The 7,083-nt window shown below is 39.7% G+C and overlaps 1 long non-coding RNA gene across 1 annotated transcript; it reads right to left on the minus strand.

Annotated features, from left to right (window-relative positions):
- Nucleotides 1-1,855: 1,855 nt before the first annotated feature.
- LOC310753888 lies at nt 1,856-5,236 on the minus strand. Its single transcript, XR_014543493.1, has 2 exons — nt 2,745-5,236; nt 1,856-2,310 (listed from the first exon to the last, which is right to left on the minus strand). It is a non-coding gene; the product is annotated as an uncharacterized lncRNA (long non-coding RNA).
- Between the last annotated feature and the right edge of the window lie 1,847 nt (nt 5,237-7,083).

Below are 7,083 nucleotides of genomic sequence, written 5' to 3' on the forward strand. Positions count from 1 at the left end.
GCTTGTACATTTTAGATAAGTTTTTACCTTCAGTATCTAACAACTCCATCTCCAACTTAGATTTTTCCAAGGCAAAACCATTTTTCTTATCCAGTTTATACAATTCATTAATCTGGTGGTAATGTAGCCAATTTAGCTTATCTTTAATTTGCTCAAATGGTCTTAATTTATAACCTTCCTCTTCCTCTATTAATAAGTCATAATATCTCAACCATTTGGTATCCATATTTAATTTTTTCTGGGCCTTTGCCTCCATTGGTGAAAGCCATCTGGGCGTCTTTCTTTCTAAAAGGTCTTTGTATTTTATCCAAACATTATACAACGATTTCCTAATTATATAATTTTTAAATGCTTTATGGGCTTTTACTTTATCATACCACAAATATGCATGCCAACCAAACACATTATCAAATCCCTCCAAATCTAGTAAATCTGTATCTTCTAATTTCATCCATTCTTTAATCCAACAAAGTGCGGCAGCTTCAAAATAGATTTTTAAGTCTGGCAGAGAGAATCCCCCTCTTTCTTTAGAATCCGTAAGTAATTTGTATTTAATTCTGGGTTTCCTCCCCTGCCAGATAAATCTAGAAAGAGCTTTTTGCCATTCTTTAAAACATTTCACATTGTCTATAATTGGGAGGGCTTGAAACAAAAAAAGCATCTTTGGCAGCACATTCATCTTAATCACAGAAATCTGGCCCATTGATGACAATTGTAAGTTAGACCACACCTCTAAATCTCTTTTATAATTTCATTCCATATTTTCTCATAGTTATCCTTATACAAATTCAAATTTTTCCCAGACATGTTCACCCCCAAATATTTAACTTTTTTCACAAAATCTAGGCCCGTTTTTTCTTGTAATATTTTCCTTTCTTCATTATCCAGATTTTTCTCTATTACTTTGGTCTTGCTCTTGTTTAATTTAAATCCTGCTACCTGACCAAACTCATGTATTAGCTCCAGTGCTTTAACTGCACTGGAGTCTGGATCTTGTAATGTCAGAACTAAATCACCAGCAAAGGCTTTTAATTTATATTGTTTTGAACCTACTGTAATACCTTTAACTTGTTCATCTTTTCTAATCATACTTAGCAATACCTCCAGAACCGAGATAAACAACAGAGGGGACAGTGGACACCCTTGCCTGGTTCCCTTCTCAATTCTAATTTCCTCTGAAACCACATTATTTACAATAATTTTAGCTTTTTGTTCTAGATAGATCACTTTAATACCATTTGAAAAACCCTGACCTATCCCCATACTCTCTAAGTTATGTAACATAAAACTCCAAGAAACATTGTCAAAGGCTTTCTCTGCATCAATAAACATTAACATTGCTTTACAGCTCTTTCTTGCTTCTAGCTTTTCCAAAATATCCACAACATTTCTAATATTGTCTTTCATATGTCTTCCAGGCAGAAATCCTGCCTGGTCTTTATGAATATACTCAGATAAAACCTTTTTCAGTCTATTAGCCAGTATATTTGCAAAAATTTAATAATCCACATTAAGTAGGGAGATTGGTCTGTAGTTTTTAACGTTGGATCTATCCTGACCCTGTTTAGGAATCAGAGTAATGTAAGCTTGTTTCCAGGTTTCAGGTGCTTCCCCCCCCCCCCCGTAAAATTGAATTAGATATTTCTCCCAGAGGTTGTATAAGCCAATCTTTCACTGTCTTATAATATTTCGCCGATAGACCATCAGGTCCTGGTGTCTTGCCAAGTTGCATTGAATTTATTGCATGTTCCACTTCCTGACTTGTAATTATGCCATTTAGTAGATTCTTTTTATCTTTCGGAATCCGTTCCAGTCCGTTGTTCTTTATAAATTGCTCAATTTCCCCTAGATCTTCTTTTTCTTTTTTATACAGTTGCTTATAATATTTATAAAAACATTTTCTAATGTCTGCAGGTTTCTCTACCGATTTTCCTTCTGTAACAATGTTTGTAATAGTACTTTGTTTTTGTCTCTTTTTTAATTGCCAGGCTAATAGTTTCCCACATGTATTTGCAGATTCAAAATTTCTTTGTTTCATCCTTCTTATCTTTCATTCAATTTCTTGGTTTACTAACTGTGAATATTGAACCTGTAAGGCTTTAATTTCTTTTTGGATCTGCAAATTCTTTGGGTTTCCTCTAAGCTTCTTCTCTTTGTCTTTCAGTTGTTCCATAATTTTATCTTTTGTCTCATTCTGTGACTTTCTCCGAATTGCGTTTTGTTGTATCAGAAACCCTCTCATTACCGCTTTGCTGGCCCCCCAAATCACCCTTATCTCCATTCCTTGAGTCATATTATGTTCAAAATGATCTGTAATGGTTCTAGGGGTTGCTCGTGCGTAAATCGGCGCCACACCTGGCTTGGTTACCTTAGTGAACTCTATCTGTCCGGACAGCCACTCACCCGTGGCTGTCTCAATCGCTGGCAGAATCCGTCAGTGGGCGTTTCTTGAACTTCCTCCAGCAAAGAAGTTCTTTGATGCCTAGTCGCCGCCTACTCTCCCTGCGCGGAAGCCTTCTGCGCAGGGAGGGTGTGGGCAGCGGAGGACCCGTGCTCTCCCCGCTGGTCTCCGGTGAGGAGTCATGGAGCCACCTTGCCGATTCCCCCATCTGCCCGCCTTCTTCACTGGTGCTACGCTGATTTCCTTCCCCAGAAGATGGGCTGCTTCTCTCCCTCCCGGGACGCTCTCCGGAATCCCTCTGGAGCCCTCCCTCTCCCTCTGGCTCCGATGGCAGTTCCCTGACATAATCCTTTAGGGTTTTTTGGGCCTTATTTACAATTGATGAATTTCTCAACAAATTGTCATTCATTCACCATCTGAAGGAACCCTGAACAAACATTTTCAAGTCCATAGAAACTGCATTATGATCTGAGCAGGTTTTAGGGCAAATTTCCGTTTTTGCCACTTTAGGAACCAAGTCTCTGGATAGCCATATATAGTCTATTTGCGAAAATACTTGGTTTGCATCTGAAAAAAAAAGGGAAGTCTCTTTCCATTGGATTTCTAATTCTCCATATATCTGACAGATCAAATTTTTCAGTTAGATCAAAGAAAGTCTTCGGTAGTCTGCCAGAGTTCGTAACCTTTGATCTCTGAGTTCTGTCCATCAAGGTACATGCAACTCCATTCAAATCCCCCATCAAAATAATTTTATAATCCAAGTATTTCAGCAGACTTGCTTCCAGGTTCTTAAAAAATTTCGCTTTGCCATCATTAGGTGCATAGATTCCTAATACCAAAAATTTCTCGCCTTGTGCTGAAATTTCAACTGCGATATATCTTCCTTCCTCATCTTTGAAAGCAAATTTTGGATTCCATTTATCTTTGATGTAGAAAACCACTCCTCTTTTTTTGACTTTGTCAGAAGAAATAAATTCTTGACCCAATCTTTTATTTATTAAAAAAAAATTGTGTAATCTTGTAATGTGGGTTTCCTGTAGACAAATTATGTCCAAATTTTGTTTCTCCAAAATATGATAATTTTTTCTCCTTTTTTGTGGCAAGTTCATGCCATGAACTTTCCATGAATAAATTCTCAACACCATATTGTCTATTTATGAGGAGGCTGCCTCCGCCCCCCGCAGCTGTGGAGATTGCAATCCAAGTTCTACCGAGTGCTTCTGCATAAATCTATCCTTCTCCTGAAGATTCTTAATCTTTTGCTTTCTTCCTTCAAATTTGAAGGATAGGCCCACCTGAAAAAAATGTTCTTTCTCCTCAGGATGTCTGTCAAATCCTTGTACTGGGATCTCAAATTCAAAAAAAACCTAGGAATTTCCTTGAAGAGAACCACCACTTTATCAGACACTTTGAGGCCTTTTTTGTAGTGATGTCCCAAAATGATATCTCTTTGTTCCTTAGTCTTAAAGACCACAATACAGTCGTAAGTTATTTTAGTCTCTTTTTAAGGTCCAAATCTATAGGCTTTCTCCACCCAGTCTTCCACCTCTTCTTTTTTCAGATCCCAGAATTCAACAAAATGTTTTATCACACATTCTCTGAGTTTATCTTGATCCTGTTCCAGATTAGGAAATCCTCTCAATCTCAGATGAGATTGTTTCTGGGCCAGCTGTAAATAAGCTATAGCTGTTGCATTTTCCTGTTGCAAGCGTTCCAGGTCCTGGACCCGAACATTCTCCAATTGTGTCAATCTTTCATCATGTGTATTAATTTGCTCTTTAACAACTCGCAGGTCGGTGCTCAACTGGTCAAACCTTTCTTCCAATTTATTTACCACGCCTGTATTGCAGTCCAGTCCTTCTTTAATATCATTTAATGCTGACAATACCGACTCCTCGAATTGTGTCGGTGCTTTAGAGCCACGTCTAGGCTTTTCTTTTTCTGAAGTCATAACTGAGGAATGTCAAGGTCAATCACACAGTCTGCCAGAACAATGGAGAAAAACAGTTTCTCCTTTCCACCGGCCAAATCGAAAGCAGCTTCCTCAGTCTTTAAAACTACTTCAATCACAACAAAAAATATGGCAGAGAGAAGTTTATCCAAAGCTTACTTCCTCCTGAGAGGAAGTAAGACAGTTTTTATCACTTTAGAACGTTACTAGTCAGTGCAGGACAATATAGGCTATTCAGTCGAGGCGGAGATTAAGTTTATTCACTTTCCTTCTAAAATCACCATGGAGACTAGCCTTTCCTCTCGGCTGGTCCGCTGCCGAGAGAGGATATCTCAGTCTAATTAGGCAAGTTTCCAATTGTAATAAATCATTCACATACCCCTATGTTCCCAAAGAAGGGAAAGGGGGGGGATCGCTTCCAGTTTAAAAAGTTTTATTTACTTTTAGGCTTCGGTCTTTGCACGCAGATTCATATTTTTGTTCAACAGAAGGGGAGCCACCTCCTTTTCCGATGTCTCCCTAATCTTCCCAGATAGCTCTAAGAATGATTTAGGAGTACTTACAGTTCCGAATTGTTTATTCTTTTTTTATGGAGGAATTGATCACTGCTGGTTGCCAGTTCTCAGAGCTTCGCAGCTTTGAAGATAGCAGTCATTTCTGCTGAGCCGCGTCTCACCCCACTCACTCTCAGTGCCCTTATGAGCTTACCGGGGACTGGGGGAGTCGTAGATAAGGCTTGCCGGATAAACCAAGTCCTCAGAACGCCCGATCTGAGGTTTTAATGGGGAACTGTCTCGCTCTCACAGTCTCTCCCTTCTTCAAAGTGCTGGAATTCTTTCAGCTGAAAGACTCCATGACTGGCATACCACGTGACCAACCAGGAAATACTGCAAAGTCACTTTTTAATTCCTGTATAGACTTTTGATTTCCTCTTACTTCTGTTTTAATTTCCTGAAGCAATTGCAACACAGAGTCCTCAAAAGATGGTGACTTAGAATCCCTCCTTGCTTTGGTTTTTGTTTTCTCTGTCCTCTCTCCTTTCTCTCCCCCATCCATAACTTGCAATTCTTTTGTTCAAGGTCAGTCTCAAACACAAAGGGGAGATAAGGAGACAGACAGTTTCTCTTCTCAAGCCTCTCCACCAGTCTTAATATACAAGTCAACAGTCTCTCTAACTTGTAATCCTTTCTTAATTCCCCAGAAGTTAATAACACAGTCACAATTTACAATTTATATCTGGGGGTAGGGGTATTGTTTAAAAGACAAAGGGAAAAGAAAAACCTTTGAGTTCGGGCAGCTGCAGTTACTCCCCCCCAAATAGGAAAACGAAAGTTGAACGTGTCCTTTTCTTTACGACGTCACAATGGAGTCTAGTCTTCCCGACTGAGTAGTCTGCTTCCACAAAGAAAATACCTTGTAAATCCAAACTGTCTGCAAGGATTAAAAAAGTCTGAAAAGTATCTCCCCTCTGCTAGAAGGAGGAATACAAAGGTTAACTTGAAAGTGTTTAGAAAGTTGTAAATTTTAGATCGCGGCTTCGGCTAATGTAGCTGTTTTTCTCTTAATCAGAGGAAGGGACTGACCTCCGTTGTTTTTTTAAGCCCCTGTCCTTTCCAAATGATTGTCCAAATTTTTAATTTATTACTTACTCTTTTCCAATCAAAGTTGCTTGGAGAAATTGGCCGCTCACGATAGCCGGACTCGGAGCTTCATGCGATGAAGTCTATTCCCAAGTGCCTCCGTCTTCAACCCCACCTGCTCTCGGAACCCTTATCAAGAGCTTACCGGGGGGTGAGGGAGTCGTTCCAGGCACCCGCAGGAACACCAAGTCCTCGGAATGCTTCAATCCGAGGTTTGTAAGGGGTACCCGCGTCGCTCTAGCGGTTTCCCCAATCTTCAAAGCACCGGTGCTCTTTCAAGCGAAAGAGCTCACCCTTCCAGCAGAACGGGCAGCTAACACGGAAGTCTGGCTTATCATTTCTTACCTCCAGGTATTCCAATATATTGATAATATGTCTCACATCTTTTAATCGCCTGCCTGGTAGGAAACCTCCTTGGTCTTTATGAATTAAATCATTTAGTATTGTCTTCAATCTGTTGGCCATGATATCCGCAAAAAGTTTATAATCATTGTTTAACAATGATATCGGTCTGACGTTTTTAACACTCTGATGATCTGTGTCTTGTTTGGGGATCAGCGTTATATACGCTGATTTTTTTTCTGTTTCTGCCTCATTTTCATCAGAGCCATGTTGTCCCAGATCTGTTCTTGTACTTTACTGACCTCAGCCAGTTCTTCTTTAATTCTATCTGTCTCTTTTCTCCATCAGAAAGACTTTTGAGCAATCAGCTGTTAAGGCTTTAAAGCAGTTAATGGACTGAGTTGTTGACTAAATTACAATAAATATAGTTATATCTGGGTGCTGGATGTACACAGAAGGATAAGCAATAATGACCAAGGTCTAACTAGTCAGGCAATCCAATGCAGGCTGACTCACAAGTGATGTCCCTTAGCATCCCATAGGGCTTCCTCCCAAGTAAGTGTGCAGAGAACTGCAACCCAAAGTCTAAATATGTGCAATGGAGTACTTGCAGATTCTCTTCCCCCACCCCCATTTTTACTCCAGCCTCTATCTCCCTCTTTCATGGGGCAGGGGACCTGTGTTCTCTTACACTTTGTACATTCCTGGCAAATCATCGTTCTTATATACCCACAACAATAACAGCTCTC

This window comes from Podarcis filfolensis, assembly GCF_964270895.1.
Source record: "Podarcis filfolensis genome assembly, chromosome: W".
Lineage (NCBI taxonomy): Eukaryota > Metazoa > Chordata > Lepidosauria > Squamata > Lacertidae > Podarcis > Podarcis filfolensis.